Source organism: Pygoscelis adeliae, unplaced genomic scaffold (genome assembly GCF_000699105.1).
Source record: "Pygoscelis adeliae isolate BGI_AS28 unplaced genomic scaffold, ASM69910v1 Scaffold66, whole genome shotgun sequence".
NCBI classification, from domain to species: domain Eukaryota; kingdom Metazoa; phylum Chordata; class Aves; order Sphenisciformes; family Spheniscidae; genus Pygoscelis; species Pygoscelis adeliae.
This window is the reverse complement of record NW_008825167.1, coordinates 5243159-5258808: the sequence shown is the minus strand read 5'-3', so window position 1 is coordinate 5258808 and position 15650 is coordinate 5243159. Positions and strand designations below refer to the sequence as shown.

General features: G+C 39.3%; 1 protein-coding gene across 2 annotated transcripts in view; it reads left to right on the top strand.

Moving 5' to 3' along the window:
• The first annotated feature begins 2490 nt into the window (after positions 1 to 2490).
• FAM53A (family with sequence similarity 53, member A) overlaps positions 2491 to 15650 on the top strand; it is a 68279-nt gene continuing 55119 nt past the window's right edge. Inside the window, exon 1 of one of the 2 annotated variants that reach the window (XM_009328782.1) lies at positions 2491 to 2509. The gene's annotated coding sequence lies outside the window, so the exon portion shown is untranslated. The remainder of the gene's footprint in view (positions 2510 to 15650) is intronic. The other variant, XM_009328781.1, reaches the window with a different exon arrangement.

Here is a 15650-nt window from a genome sequence, read left to right as displayed (position 1 = left end):
TATGTCTGCTATTTTTAATCATCCCTATTTTTTGTCAGTAACAAGAGTCTACTCTTCATCATATGGAAGTACGTGCTGCCTATTAGACATAAACTTAAAATTCTGATCTGTAAGATCATCCCCCTAATGATATCCTCTCAGGATGTTCCATGCTCTGGTAATCTGGCTGTCCTCTAGCGGCCTTTACCTGCCAGTGTGTGACCCATAGTTATTGTCTCTGTAACTTGAGAATTAAAGTAGATTAAATAATTGCAAAGGGATATTTTAAGTTTGATGTAGTTAAACTTCCCTACTTCCTCTTGAAAAGCTGTTTTTCTGCAGGGTACTGTGATTCAGAAGAATGAGGAGACTGAAAGAAGAAATATTATTTGTATTTGCAACCATTGTGTTAAGCTTTGGAAGTTTAGTATATGGCATAAAACTACATTTATGAAAATATAGTGGGCGGATAAACTGAAAGCTTAATGTTACTGAGATGGCAGTGATTTGTTACACAGATTGCTTTATTTTAAAAAGGCATGAAGGATTTATTCTTTCCTATAGGAATTCCTTGAGAGTCTGGTAGCCATTACTGTAGCTCCCCTTCTTAGCTCCTTCTCCTTTTCCCTTCCCTGTTCTTTCTCCCCCTTCCTCTGTTGCCTCCCCTCAATCTACATTCCTTTGTGTTAGCAGTGATGATGGCAGTTCTAGTCACCTCCTGTGGTTTGATAGATTATTCCCTTTAGAAACATGGTGTACTTAAAACTCTCCAAACATGATTCTTTCCTTGCTCCTACACTTTTTTGATGCTGGTTTTGAGTTTTGTTCTAAGAATTTGTAGCTTTTATTCTAGATACTGCAAGTAACATAAGTTTACCGGGGAGGTGAAACTGTGCACAGAAACCTGTGAAGGGCTTTATGAGCACTCCTGAAGGAAGGGTTAATGAGCAGAAGGTAGCCCTGTTCATTAATTCTAGGGAAGAAATTCATGGCCAGGAAAACAGCTACTTGAACTCAGTGTACTGTAGTGGCTGATATTTTCTTAGCGGGTAAGTTGTTTTAATCTGTTGACTGTGTATGCCTGAGAGGTAGCCATTTATGTTGACAACTTGTTTTTTGGTATGTTGTGAAGTTTGTGTGGTTAACAAGATCTTAGCCGACAGTGAAGTATTGCAATCCAGTGATGAAAGAGAGTCTGTATAAAAAAAATAGAATCTGTGCTTTGTTGGTTTCTCTTAACTGTAAACATTCTGCTAGGGGGATTGAGACAGTCATATTTTCAGAAAATGGTTTTCTTTCAGGATTTTCTTCCCCCCTCAAAAGGAGGCCTACTGGGGGGGCGGGGGGGTGGGGGGGGGAGCACATTTTTAACTCTTCTCTGGGCTGTTCTACAAATTTTTCTGTGATGACCCAACTGGATATTGTAGTACTGTTGAGTATAGGGAAAACCTGAAATCAAGGTAACTGTCAACTCTTTAATGTTGCTATTTCTACATTTTGTGCTGTTTTGGCTTTTCTGTCTGGTCAGTTGGGGAAATAACGTCATCAACAAGCTGGCAAGAAACTCCTCAGCTAACTTCTAGTGTTTTGTAGTGGGCAGAAATAACTTCTGAAGGCCATGTTTCTGCTAATTTTTAGGTTGAGGGGAGGAAGTAGGCAGGGTTGTTACTAAATACGTTATCTGGGTTATGGCTCTCAGTTTACTGACAGCAGTATTTTTAAGCAAGCAGTTGAATATTATGCTTTAGAAAATATGAAATGTTTCAATTAGGAAACTTAGTTTTGCTTTTATGACTCAGTTAATTGGCTTTCCACTGTTTGAACTTGATTATATTTTAGTGAAACACAGGCCATTGCTTTTGTTTTGCTTTTTGGGTGTTAACAGTAAGATCAAGGGTTCTGATTACCTGATGTTAGCATCATTGCTCTGAATTTGGTATGACAACATTGGTTTAAGTTCCTGTGAAAATTAAACTCTAGTATAGTTAAGTACAGGGAAGAATACTTTCAATGATATATCAAATTGCAGGCCTAGAGCTTTGGACATACTCACAGTGCCAGTGATGGCAATTGCTCTTCAATGTATGTAACTCTGTCTGTACAGACAGAGCTAAGAGTGTGAAATAAAACAATATTTTGCCTAGAGCTGTCATTAGAATTGTCATCTGCAAAACTGACTCGGTATACCAAGACCTACATGTCGTTGTGGGGAAGGCATTCGAGATGGAAGAGAGCTGTTTCTGCATTTGCTGAGCTTTAAAATTGGAACCCAGCTGATACAGGAAATAGCTGAAGAAATAACTGCAGCACCACTGTCTATACCTTTACTTTTGTGTTTTAGACGGACATCTGTGATGCTGGAAGACAGGATCTGAATTCCTCTTTCTGAAGAATACTTGTTTCTCCTTAACATCCCCCCCATCCAGCCAAGCCTTGGCAGCTGGCTTGTTGTTTATTTGTTAATGCACTTAAGTTTTCTGGGTTATGAAAGATCACATTATAATTTGGCAATTTCTACACTGATGTTAAGGTGGGTTAACTTTAAAAATGAACGAAACCCTTTACTGTCCTAATAAGACCTCATTCACCAAGGCTGTGGCTTCTCTTCTACTGTCGCCTCCCCTTGAGCTATGAATGGGAATAATAGGAACTTCTGTTGGTGTTATATTAACTTTAGGTCTCTAATTTGCATCTCAAATAACATTGTGAACGGCATTAATGCCTTTGAGGGGTTTGGAAGGTTTTTTAATTTGTAGGGTAAATGTGTTTTTTAACCTAATTGGGCAGTTCAAATTATTATTGCAGCATGTTTAATTTTTTCTCTGTGCAGTTCGTGTTGATGTCAGTGGCACTAAATCATTCCTTCAGTGCTGTGCACATGTATTATGTTTCACCTTCTTATTTGTGGCTTTAGATTTTGTAGTAGTAAAGTATTCCTCCATTTCATACAGTTACTACTGGATACTGTGTGATGTTTGTGTTCTTCATTCTACCCTCCAAAGCCTGCTTATAGGGAAAATTTTTGTTTTAAAAAGGTACTGCTTCCTTTAAGTCCCTCTGCTTTCCCAATGAAAAATGCACTTTTCTGTCTTCCTTCAAAGGTTTCTGTTGATTTGACCTCTTTTGGTTTTAGGGATGAAAATTTATCCTATTTAAGGAAGGATGCAAGTGTCAAAAAGCTGTATGTCATTAGGATCTGACAAACCCTGTTGCTTTATCAACTTCTTCAGTCCAAAGTAGTGTGCAGAATACGAAAAAGGTCAAAATTTGGAGCCTCAGGTATGGTGCAGATTATGAATTGAAACAGTTGTGGAAAAGTGCTTGAGGCTGGATGGATCTGGATCTGCTGGGTTCCATCTCCTGCAGCTCAGCATTTCTTAGTCAACATGTAGATGGCCACTGGGGTTACAGGTGTTTTTCGTATTGTGGTATGAACCAGCTTTGTTTTCATAACATAGGAGAATTCTGTTCTATGGACCATTTGAGGGTGTGACTTTTTTTAAGTGATGATCTCTATTTAGATACCTAGGATCTATTTGTATGGCTGTATAGTTTTTTGATGAACTGACAGTTAGAATTACAATCCTAGTTTAAAAAAAAAAAAGGAACCTTTTTGCTCAATTATCCCAGTCTAATAGTAGTGGCAAATAATTATTCATTGTGTCCTATTTGGAATGGAGTGTAGTGGTGTGTAAGCATGCCTCAGACTACTGCTGTGCTCCAGAGTGTAATTTGATGCAGTATTTAGTAAGTGAGGAGGAGAAAACAACAATGTAATGAAAACAGTATTCAATAACTACTTAACTTGAATTGGCTAAAATATGGTATATATTTCTTCTAGTGGGAAAGGGGAAAGGAATGGGTACCTAGGTCCTAATCTTTTCTTTTAAAAAAAGTGATGAAATGGAACAACAAAGTTGAAACTTGATGAATTTGAGAAGTGTGAGTAACTTGGAGGTTAAACTGAAGTGCTGTTGCCTGCTGTAAGGGGCTACCAAAGGTTACGGTACAATGGCAGAGTTCCCGGTTAGAAGAAGATACTGCTGGTACTGGAACATGTGTGAAGCTTAGCCTGCTCACTTCTCAGTACGTGTGGTAGTCCACTTGAGCTTGGCTGCGTGTGTGCTTGCTTAGCTCATCTTCCATTAGCGCTTCATCCTCACCAGACCCGTCTGGTTCAATATTTGGATAAGAAATTGCTGAATTCCTGGAGGGTAAAGATGGACTGTTGCTGCTCTTATTTTAATGTTTCACAAATCAGAAGGATGGCATTTAAACAAAGCAGACAAGTACCTGGATAAATACTTGTAGTGCCGAAACTATTATAGAGGATGAAAAAAGGGTAGTTTGTTATCTCTAACTGTTGTGTGCTTTGTAGGTGTCCCGTTTGTGCTTGAGCTCTTAGAGTTAATTCTTCCCCAGTTTAGTGACTTTAGATTTTGCAGTTTAAATGTGAACATGTAACTTATCTCAGGCACAGACTTCCTCTGACTGGCTGTAACTAATGCTGTCTGCTTCAACTCCCCATCTGTAAAATCCTGGGTATATTAGATTTTGTTTTGGAGCATTTGGTTTGCGTGAAGCATTTTCCATCCTCAGGAAGTCCTAACCAAGCCTAGGGCTATAGTTACAGTAAAAGGTGCGTGCATATGTTTGTGTGACGGTGCTTTGTGACACCACATCCATGAAAGCTGTTACATCACTGTTCTAGGTTGTTAGAAGGCTAAGCACGCAGGTCTTTCTGAAGTAATCAGCTTCTGGTTTCTGTTGCTTAGAGGAGAAAGGTACAACAGGATACTGCAGTATTGCTGAAATTTGCATGCTGCCATGGAAGATGATTGGAGTTGATTTATTTCTGCATGAAGAAAGTATGAGGCAGGTGTGACTTTTCTTGTGACTTCCTGAAGTTTTAATTTGAAAAATCAGAAAAGTAAATTCTAGCTCATTCAAGCTAAACATACACTGTAGGAGGATAAGCAAAGACATTAAGTGGCTTGAAATTGAGGTAGTCATTAAAAAAAAAGCAGGGCTGAAAAAGATGTAGGCTGGTTGTGAGAGTCCCCTGCCCCATACCAGTATTGCACATCTAATGTGATTGATAAAAGAAGCTTGAGCAGCTCTACTTTCTCCTCAGTCCAGCTCTTTACTGTCCTCAGTGTTAAAACTTGTTCTGAATATGGAACTAGGCATCTTCCTTACTGCAGGTCAAGCTTATTGTCTAATTCCCTGGGCATGAGAGACTGCTATTCTTTCCCCTGTAGTAAGTAATCTCTTAAAAATATTTGAACTCTTCTTTGTCATGTTCCTGTTTCCTTGTGTCTTGCCCTCCACCCTGCAGCCTTGTGATGCTTTTGGCCTAAATAAAACTAGTGTATTCAGTTCTTCCCAAAAGGTCATGTTTTTTCAGCTCTAATCATTCTTGTTCTTCTCTCAATATAGTTCACATTGGTCTTCGAGTGTGGTGCTTAAAGCCCAGCTTTGTACTTTGGCTGAGGCTTTCCTGCGCTGAGTGGAGTAAAAAGACTGTTTCATGTGCCCTGGAGCCGATATTCCTGTTTATGCATCCCCATATGTTTGACTTTCTTACAACAGCTTAACATTTGTTTCAAGGTCAGCTTGTTGAGCCAACCTAGCCCACAGCTTTCTTCTGAAGAACTCGCCTTCCTCTTTGCTCAGTTAGTCCTGCCTGAGCGTACCTTTCAGAACTGAATTGCATCCTATTTCTTTCAGAACAGTTTTCCAGTTTGTCAGAGTTAAGCATAATTTTAATGTGCTCTTGCAGTTCTTCTTGCCTTTCTCCTGCTTGTAACAAGCCTACTCTGCCAGCAACAGATGACGGGGAAACAAAGAAATTGGTGAACTGAGCTGGGTTCCTGTTTGGTGTATTCTCCCATGCACCACTGGTAACTGCTCTCTGGGTATGGTTATCCACTACGTATTGCATTCGCTATACAGCCTTTGCTTGCTTGCCAACAGCAGAAGTCTTTAAACCTAGGTGTATGACCTCAACAGGTTCTTTCTTGTCCCTAAACCCTGTTACTCTGATGTCAGAGTGAACCAGCTGGGTGCTACTCACCTCCTTGTTGCCTTTTAGTGCTCACAAAAGGTTCCTCCCCTCCCCTTGGATTCTACTGGAATGTGGGGAATTGGAGACCAGTCACATGAATTTTGATCTTTTCCTGAAGGCAGATGTGGAATGAAGGCAGGCCTAGCTTCAGAAACTGATGTCCAAAACTTTTTTAAAAAGCGTGGCGTGTTCCTGTCTGTACTCAAATATATCACATAACAGCCTAAATCCCTTGCAAATAATTCCAGGTGTTGTAGAGTGACTCTGAAGTCATCTGTAGTTAGGGTTGTTTTAAGCTCTCCATTCTTGAGATGAAGTTTCTCTTGCATCGCAAGCTAGGTGTTGAAGAATAAGCCCTGCTACTTGGAGCTAACTTTTCTCTAGGATACTTTTTTTGGATTTGTATTTGGAAGTATTGACATCTCTATGGGTGCAACTTTCTTGCTTTGAAACCTTAGTTCTCATGATTCTGCCGAACTTGATTCACATAACGAATCTTGCGCTTTATAGAAATGGGTTTCTCTGAGCCCTTTCTCTGTTGGGAGTTTGACACAGTTCTGTAAATATTCTTCATTGTTGCTTCTCCAGCATCTCTCCCTGTAAAGTTTCAAACTACTTTGCATCTCCACCTTCCAGTAATTTCCTTAGTCTTGCTCTAATCATTGCCCTGCTTATAGTCCCTGCATATGTAGCAGTTTATTCTCATCACCCAGATATATTTGAGTGTACTTAAAGTTTTGATGCAGTTGGCTACAAGCTGGAATAATTTCTTCTAACCATTCTTTCCACTGTGTGCTCTAAGAAGATGGACATCTATCCTTTCAAATCATGCTGCAGTCTTAAATTGAGCTGAGGTTTAGAAAGTCTGATAATCCTTCTCTAAAGATGTTCAATGTTTGTTAGCTGAGATTACTTCAGTGATCACTTCTAACCCACAATGTTTTGCCAAAAAAGTAAGGCAGCATCTCCTCATGTTGAGCAGTTAAAGGCAATGTGGATGGTGAAACATGTATTGAGTGTGTCTTAGGATGTTAATACTTGTTTGTATTTTGATACACAAGATGTAGTTGCTTATTTTTAATGTTATGAAAAAGTTAAAGGGCTTTTTAACTTGTATTTGCGTAATGCCGTATCTTAAAATAAAATCACTATGTTTCTTCTTCAGAGTGTTAAGATGTAAGTAGCTTCATGCTGTTATCCCAAAACTTCAATTTTTGCTGTGGAATAGTAGGACTGAGAAGTATCCCCCCTATTATCCTTGAAGAGGTGGTGGCTGGCATGGATTGGGGGTGTGGGTAAAGTGGGGAATTAATGCTGTGCTTGTTGTGTGCAGCGTTTGTGCACTCACTTGTACAGCAAGGCATATCCCAGTTTCTGCCCTCAAGTTAGATATTTGGGGTGGGATTTACTTGCTTAGCTTCCAACACTGTCAGCTGAATTAACTGTTCCAAGCTCCTTAATAGTCAACAGAAATCGGGATGTTGTTAGGATGCTTTTTTCAGGCTTGTTTAGTTAGATGTGTCCTGCTGTCAGTGATGCTGCTAGGCAAGCCTGGCTGTGGAAACCGCAGCTGAGGGTGGTATGAGGGAACTGTGTTCAGACAGGCTCTTCCAAGGTGGGATAATACTGGGTTGTGGGAGGTTTTTCCATATTAAGTGTGATGCTCAAATTTTAGTGATATAATCAGTTGCGGAATACCACGTATCCTTGAGACTAAACTTCATAGTCCTGTTAAATATACAGTCTTAAACTTTGGAACTGCTTGGGGGTGACCTTCCCTTCACCTTCTCCTTTTCTTAGTTGAGCACAAGATCTGAGAGGATCAAATAAAACCAAACCTGTTTCTAAATTCTGAACTAGCTATTGAACTAATTGTTAAACTGAGCCAAACTGCAATGAAGTAAATGGGTTTTTGCACCTGCAGAAAAGGCTGCAGCTGTCAAAACCTTGTTTATCACTTCAGTACTTCTCAGGTCCAGGTGCTCAGCCAGTGACTTCCCCCTAATGCAGTGGTTTGATGTTTCAGATCTTCAGCAGAAAAGATGCTACTGCCTTATGCCAACTATAGTATGCTTAACCTTTGCATGAGTGAAGATGCCAGAAACCCAGATGTAATTTCAGAGGCTTAAAGTGTGTTTAGATAAAACACACTTTTTCAGTATTAAAAAAAGTCATTTGAAAGATGGAGGGTTTTCAAGTGAAAAGCTGAAAGGACATGCTTGCATCTCTCTTACTGTTGACTTTTGTCAGATAAATCTCTACTGGTTTGTCCTTCGACTTGGTTACCAGAAGCTGATCTTGTCAGAATGCAGTCACCTGTAAAGATAACTGCCCAAGTGGGAGGACACAGATTTCCCTTCCAAACACTCATGGTCCTGTCCTCTCTTGCACTGTTGTTGTCTGCAGATGTTATGTGCTTGACTTGCTAGTCAAGTGACTTACCTGCCGCCATTTAAAGGTGCTAAATTTCTGTCCCAATCAGTGAAGATGAAAACTAAAGGCTCTTCCCCTTCCTCAACTTTCACTTTTTGTCTGGCATTTTTGTGCTCAGATAATATAGGGCAGAATAACTCAATTTTAACTGAAGTGTGGTCCATAATACTTGTGTACTGACTGGCACCTTGTGCCCATTTGCTGCCCATACAGGAGCATGGTTTTGCATTAAGGCTTCATAACCTGTACTGTGTGAGTAAACTTCATAATTTGGAGACCTAGTGACTTCTATGAATTCACTTTGGCAAATGAATCTTTCCACCTAACTTGCTCGTAGAATTAATGACTCATTCATTAAACATCTGATAGTGTTGAGGTAGTGCACGATGAAAATACTGAGCTTTTTCATCAAGCAGAAGGTTATCTTTCAGTATTTAAAAACAAAACAAACCCCAACAAACAGAAAAATTGCACTGATGTAGTTATAATGGAGTTTTCTAACTTAACATAGTTGTCTTCTCTTAATGGTATAACTGTTTGTCTCGTGGGGTTTCTTTTAGTTCATGCGATTGTTACAAATGCTTTTCTGAAGTACCTACTGCAGTTGTGTACCCCTTGGTTTGTGTCTTGACCTCTAGCACAGCGTTTCCTGAATCCAGCTGTTCAGTGTGCTGATGAAGGCTGAATGTGTGGACAAAGAAAGTAGTTCTCTTGCTTTTGGAATGGTCTAGTGAACTAGTAAGAGCTGCACAGCTCAACTGAACTAATTTTTATTGAAGTACCTTAAGTCTGGCAAGAGGGATGTCCCTGGTGACACTTGAAGTGATACCTGAATCGAGTGCTGAAAGCACACACAATATTGACGTATGTACTGCTTTTGTCTTTGTATTTCATTCCACAATTTTAATGGGCTTTAACTTGTGGTCTGCTCATACTTAGAGCATTTGTGGACTGTTACTGAGGGTTCGCATGTAGTAGAGCAGTATATATGTAGTGCAGATCTCTTTGGAGACTTCACCATTCAAAAACTCATGGGTTGTGCAAAACAGAAGTTGGAAACCAACAAATAACTAAGCTGATAAGAACTGTAGTTTAGCAAAGTAAGGAGCAACAACAACAAATTCTTCAAACTAGCATTCAGTTTTGGTATTCGTAGTGTAATAACTGAGACCTCTTTATGTTAAAGAAAATTCTTGCTACTTGAAAGCTGTGTAGTGCTTAGGCTTTTTTCTGAATTTTAATGGATCATGTAACTAGATGGATGTTGTAAAACTTGAGGTCTTTCAGTGTTCTGCCTGTTGAAGTGGTGTCTCCTGCCAGATGAATTCAAGTTTCTTGAGTAACAAATTACAGATGGTCGGCCATGATTGAGAACGAGTTTGAGCCATGAGAGGGAACTTGGTTGTCTGTTATGCACCATATCTCGTATCTGTTCAATGCACTTCTGTGGCTCTTTCAAGATGGATGATATAGCAGAAGGCTTTAACTACTGTATGTGAGCCTGCATAGAACTTTACTCTTGCATAGCTACTCCTGTAACTTGCTTTCTTTTTAGACATTTGGGTTTTATATGAAAATATGTAAACAGTGTACTTACAATAAATGGCTAAAATAAGGATATGCACATACATGTGCTCATTTAGTACAGTTGCACAGTGATCTGGAGAGTTATAATTCTGAGACAAAGACTGAAACTTTTCTTACCCCACTAAACTGGGCATAATACTTTGTCATGAGAGGGAATTACTACTCTTAGTATGAAAAATTAGGACAGTGAGGCTCAGGGAGAAGTGCATTTCATGTTATTGTAAGTATTGAGATGTGTGGATATTTACAGAACGCTGCTAAGCACTTGAGTTCTAAATTTAGCAGTATCTGCAGTTTACCAGCTGTACTATTTGCTGAAAAATATGTGGACTACTATAGGCTCCTTGTTTTTAATTTCCGTAGCTGTATGCAAGCTAATGTTAGGGAGATTTCCCCATGTGCAGATTATATAGCTCATTAGATCCCTGAAATGCCATGAAGTAGCATCTTAACACAAGTGTTTTTCACCTGGCCTGAGGCCTCCAGCAAGAATGTTTCACACTCAGGATCATAAAACCAAAGCTAGTAGTTGGGCTTTTTATTTTAAACAAGCCAACCAGATGTCTGAAACTTCAAAATGAACCTGAAGGCAAATAGGAGGAGGTTTATTAGCTGTGTGTGTTTTTGGAGCAGGATGTATGGGAGAGATTTGTACAATCCCTCGGCTCCAAGCCCATAGGGTTTAGTAATATAACATACTTCGGTACTGATATTATTTCAGTCCATCGTGGGGGAGCAGCATGTGCGTGGAGTAATCATTGTCACTGCCATACAAGTTAAGGGTCAGTGCTGTGTTTTCAGGCCTGAGTATTTTTAAAGCATGTATATGTGTCTGTTTGACTCTTCTCATTTTTAAGGGCAAACGCTAGGAGAAAGTAGGTGATACTACTGCTTATCTTCATATTTTCCCCAGCTTTTCTTCTCTAACTGATGGAGTGAAGCAAATATCTCAGTAGTAGAGCCAGTTAATATTCATCTATGTGTTTTTTTCACAAGCCTTAGGGTAAAATAAAATCTTGTGGGTCTTGTATAATCTGGATCACTTGCTTTAGTGGGAGTGTGGTAGGCTTAGGTTGGTGGTATGTATATTTCTTCAAACACTAATATTCTCTGTATAAATTATTATTTGTAATGAATCTGAATTTTGTATCTTACTGCAGGCTTTGTATACTAAATAAATACTTCCATTGGTTTTAAATAGAATATTTATAAAAACGGTATGTGGAGGTGGAAATAACTTGTGTAGGACCTGAGATCCAAGCATCCAGTCATATCATAGACTGAAAGTCATAGACTGAAAGTTACAGTAATACTCTTGAGTGGTGATTGCCCACTAGGTTTTGTTTTGAACTACTTAAACGGGCAATAATTCTTAGTTTGAGCTAGCGTATTACTGAAATAATGACTGTTAGCACATTTAGTTCATAATCATGGCAAAAGCAAAGGGCTTGGAGTTCATGTATAAAAGCCTCAGTAGACCAGACTTCCTGTTCCTCAGCACTGTACAACGTAGTCTTGTGCTTTCTGCAGTAATGCTGAGAAGAGGGAGGAAAGAGGCCAAATCGCACATTGCAGGGAGATGACTGGTCACGGGCCAATGCTGATGGCTAATTCAAATGGAACTCCAAACATAGTAGATGTAAATATCCTTCAGCAAAATTAATGAAATCCTTGCCTGTCGTTTAAATAGTGGTAGATTATTTTAGGCAAGAGAACTTAAGTAACAAAAGCATCTTGGAAAAGCATTTTGGTACAGGATCAGACACAAGGCACAGCTCATCTCTTGTCCTGTCTGACAGAGATACTTTAAAAGATGCAGAATGACTTGTCTGTGATGTGAATGTTAGGTCGTCTTCAAGTCTGAAGGACAGGTTTAAACCTGGGAGACTGATAAGGCTTCTTACTGAGACGAGCTGGCAATAATAAATGCATTAACCTCTGGCTGGGTTGAGTTCTTAGCCCTAGTTTTTTGTGGTGATACATTCCCTGCTTTAATTAGGTATGACCTGGAAAAAGTCTCTTGAGCCTACTTCTCCACTGCTTCTGTTGCTTTGAGAAATATACTTCATAAATTGTGACAAAGGCTTAACATCCCCCATCCCTACCCTTCCTTTGCCTTTCTGGAATGAGACTTTCCTCTTGGCTTAAAAACAACCCCAAACCACCTGATTGTAGTAAATACTACCCTTTATTTCTCAAGTTACTATCATATTAAGTTATTACAGACAACAGTTCATCATGTAACAGAGTAGAATCTTCTGTTTCTAATTCAAATTTTATTAAATGATTTTAGGTCTTTATTTTGTATGTATTTCTCAGCCAAGCTGGATGAATTCTGCATCTGAAGAATGAGAAATCTGTGCACCAAAGTATTACCTTTAACCTCTTTCCAGCACATCACCTGGCTGCAGATTTTGCAAACTGGAAACCACTATGTTAAGCCAGGATATTCTCTTTAGTTTACTTCTGGTGCTTCTGCTTGCAGGTTTTCGCCATCTCACATGGGAGGCTCTGAACAAGGTCTGTTTTTTCAATCAGAAAACATAGAGTACTACTTGTTCCTTTTGAGTTCAAGGGATTTGCCAAAATGTATTGCATTTTAAGTAAAACGGAGTCCAAAGGCTGTATGTGACGGTTGAGGCTTTGCTGCTTTCTTACAGGAGCTCTTGCGTCTGAAGTGTGGGAGATGGAGTAGAAATGAGTGTGTAGGATGCAGCCTTATTTTAGTAACGGTTTATATGTTGTCATAGCTGTCTCGGTGACCAGTTGGTGTTAGAATGATGATGCTTTAGGGTCAAAACAGCGAAATTCTGGGCTCCATAGTGATTTTCTGCATTTGATGCAAGTGGACCTAATATTTATTCTTGTCTATCTCTGGAGGCAATAACAACCCAAATCCTAGTTTTTCAACCTTAGAATGGTGAAATGTAGTCCTGTCTTGCACATTAAGTGAGGTATGTTCTTCAGCAGACAGCTTTGAGCTCTTGATATTGCTTGTGCTTCCTGAGCCTGTGGAATATCTGAGAAACTTGACTCCAGTGGCCATCGGTTAATATAAAGGATGCCTTTTAGCATGTTTTTCTTGTCCCTTTTTGCAGTTTTGTGCTGAAGTTGTGGCAACCTTAATCCAGGCTTGAACGCCTCATAATATTGAGGCTTCCTTCTAATAAAAACTGGCTTACAAAAGCACTGCATGGAGAAAGCTAAGATTCTGTAGCTCAAGAAATATTTCTTTAGTCTTTAAAAGAAACTCTGAATTGCAAATGCGGGAACTAACTTCTTTGGCTTCATTTTGAGTTCTAGCATGTGTAGAGAGTGTCGTTAAGCCTTACCTTATTTTGTGTCATATCTGAACTCTTCAGGGAAAGCAACTACTATTTAAACAGGATTTGCTAGATGGTTGTGAAACAGTTTCTACAGAATACAAACTAGGGTTATAAACTTTACTGTTTTTCTGTCCCTTTTGGTCAGAACCTATTGTTCCAATACACTATTTTTACGCTTTTTGTAGAGAACCTCAGAAAACAAAGGGGTGCTAGTTAACTGTGTGTTAAGAGAGGATCCCTAAAGTATAACATGCTAGAAACTAAGGTGTCCCCCTCTAGTACCTGTCCCCCAAAACATTGATGGATAATTCCATAGCTGCAGGAAACTTTCTAATTAAAGCTCTTTTTTTTAGACTTGATGTGGAATTTTGGAAGGCTGCAGAATAACCACTCTGCAGATTAGTGCTAAAAAGGATAGAGTCCAAATAATTCTCTTTAAATGCCTGCTATAGAGAACCTTTCTGGGCTAAAAGTTATTAACAGACTTATGTTACAAGGAATGCTTAGCCTCCCTGTGAACTTCTTAGCACTATGGTAAATAATGTGTAGTTTTAGGAGTAGAATGTTCCATTTCCATTTGGAAGCTGGAATTTTGCATTGCAAGAAACTGGGCATTATGTAGCTTTTTTCAGATGGCATAAAGTATTAGTTTAATAGTTTCTAAAAAGCTGGTCTTCCAACTGAGTCTTGCTTCAAGCATAACTAGGACGGGGCAGACAATGCTCTGTTAAAACTTGATTGGTTTTGTGTGATGTTTCAATTTTGAAATGCTTCTTGGATGCTGCAGAAAGTGCCAGGAGGCAAAAAATCACAACATCTTTCATCTAGAGTCTAGTAGCAAAATCATCTAGATCTGGAGTTAGTACTGCTGGGGTGATTAGCTGCTTGGGCTTGCTGAAGCAGAGATAATATTTTAAAGGACCTACTTATCCGAATTGGAATTTTGACTCTAGCTAATCCTTTTCTTCTGCTGGGAGCTGGCTAAGTATGTCTTTATGGGATTGTTGGTAATAAGGGTTCCATGAGTGAAGAGTGGGAAATAATGTGAAGGAACATAAAAGGGGGAACAACCTTCTGTGTTGTCACTGGATAATTTTAGTCCTATAGGCAGAAGAAATAGAATTACGATCATCAAGAAGCAGCTACATTTGTGTTATGGGGCAATCATCTTAAATCTTGTGATCTCTTCTTCTTTATCCAAGATGGAACTTCCAGAGACAGAGGAGAAATTGTTAGAAGTGTTTCAAACAAATGTAAATTTTCCCAATGAGATGAGCTGTTGCTGGAACATTTTGTCCTGCAGGATGCAGAGGAGGAGGAGTGGGTTGGAAATGAGTCTGGCTGCCTTATTTTCTTAGAGCCAAGAAGAGATTTTTGAATTGGCTTTATGTTCCTTATCAGGACTCTTCATCTCTTTGAAAGTAGGTTGTCAAACTGGATGAGCCTCTGACATCCTTTAATAGACTGGGGGGTTGGGTAATCCATATTTTTAGTAGTCTTCCCAAAAAAGACCCCAGTGATGTCACTGAGAAGATACAGAATTCGTGACACGAGCACTTCTTTTCTTCTATCTCCAGCCTTAATTTTGGCAGAGATTTTACAAGTCATTACTACTTGTGGCTAAACTTTTAAAGAAATAAAACCTCTCTTTAGTAGTACTATAGAGATAGAATAATAAATCTTTACTTTTCTCAGACTTCAGAATGTGTCATAGAACAGAACTTTAAATCGGAGATAATGGTGATACTGATTCCATCACAGCTCATTCTCCAACTGTAAGGAATGTTAGCTTTGGCTTGTGTTTGGAGTTTGATTTTTATATTCCATTTATTTTATTCCTTTTCATTAGTCTACCTTTTTCTACCCCCCTACCCCCCAGCTTAAGGAGATCCTAGTAAGATTAGGTCTCTTCCAGGACAGAGACTGACTAACATCTTTTGTTATGAGTGTTTATCTTGGATGGCTCAGCTTTCTCACTCTTCTACCTAATCAGGCTCCATAAAGGATGGTGTGCTAAGGGAAAGATGGCCATAATCTTGTAGGACTTCATCCAACTTGGAGCTCCAAGGGCTATTATTACCTCAAGGCTTGGAGGATCTTAGTGTTTGAACTTGCATGCCTGACTCAGCTGCTACCTGTAGAGACTTGATGACAGCAGAGGTGTGTATCTTTGGGGTACACTTACAGGTTGTATAGAAAGCAGGGCATGTACTCGCAATGGTAGGCAGAACTTGGTTGTGCTAAGATCTATGCTGTGC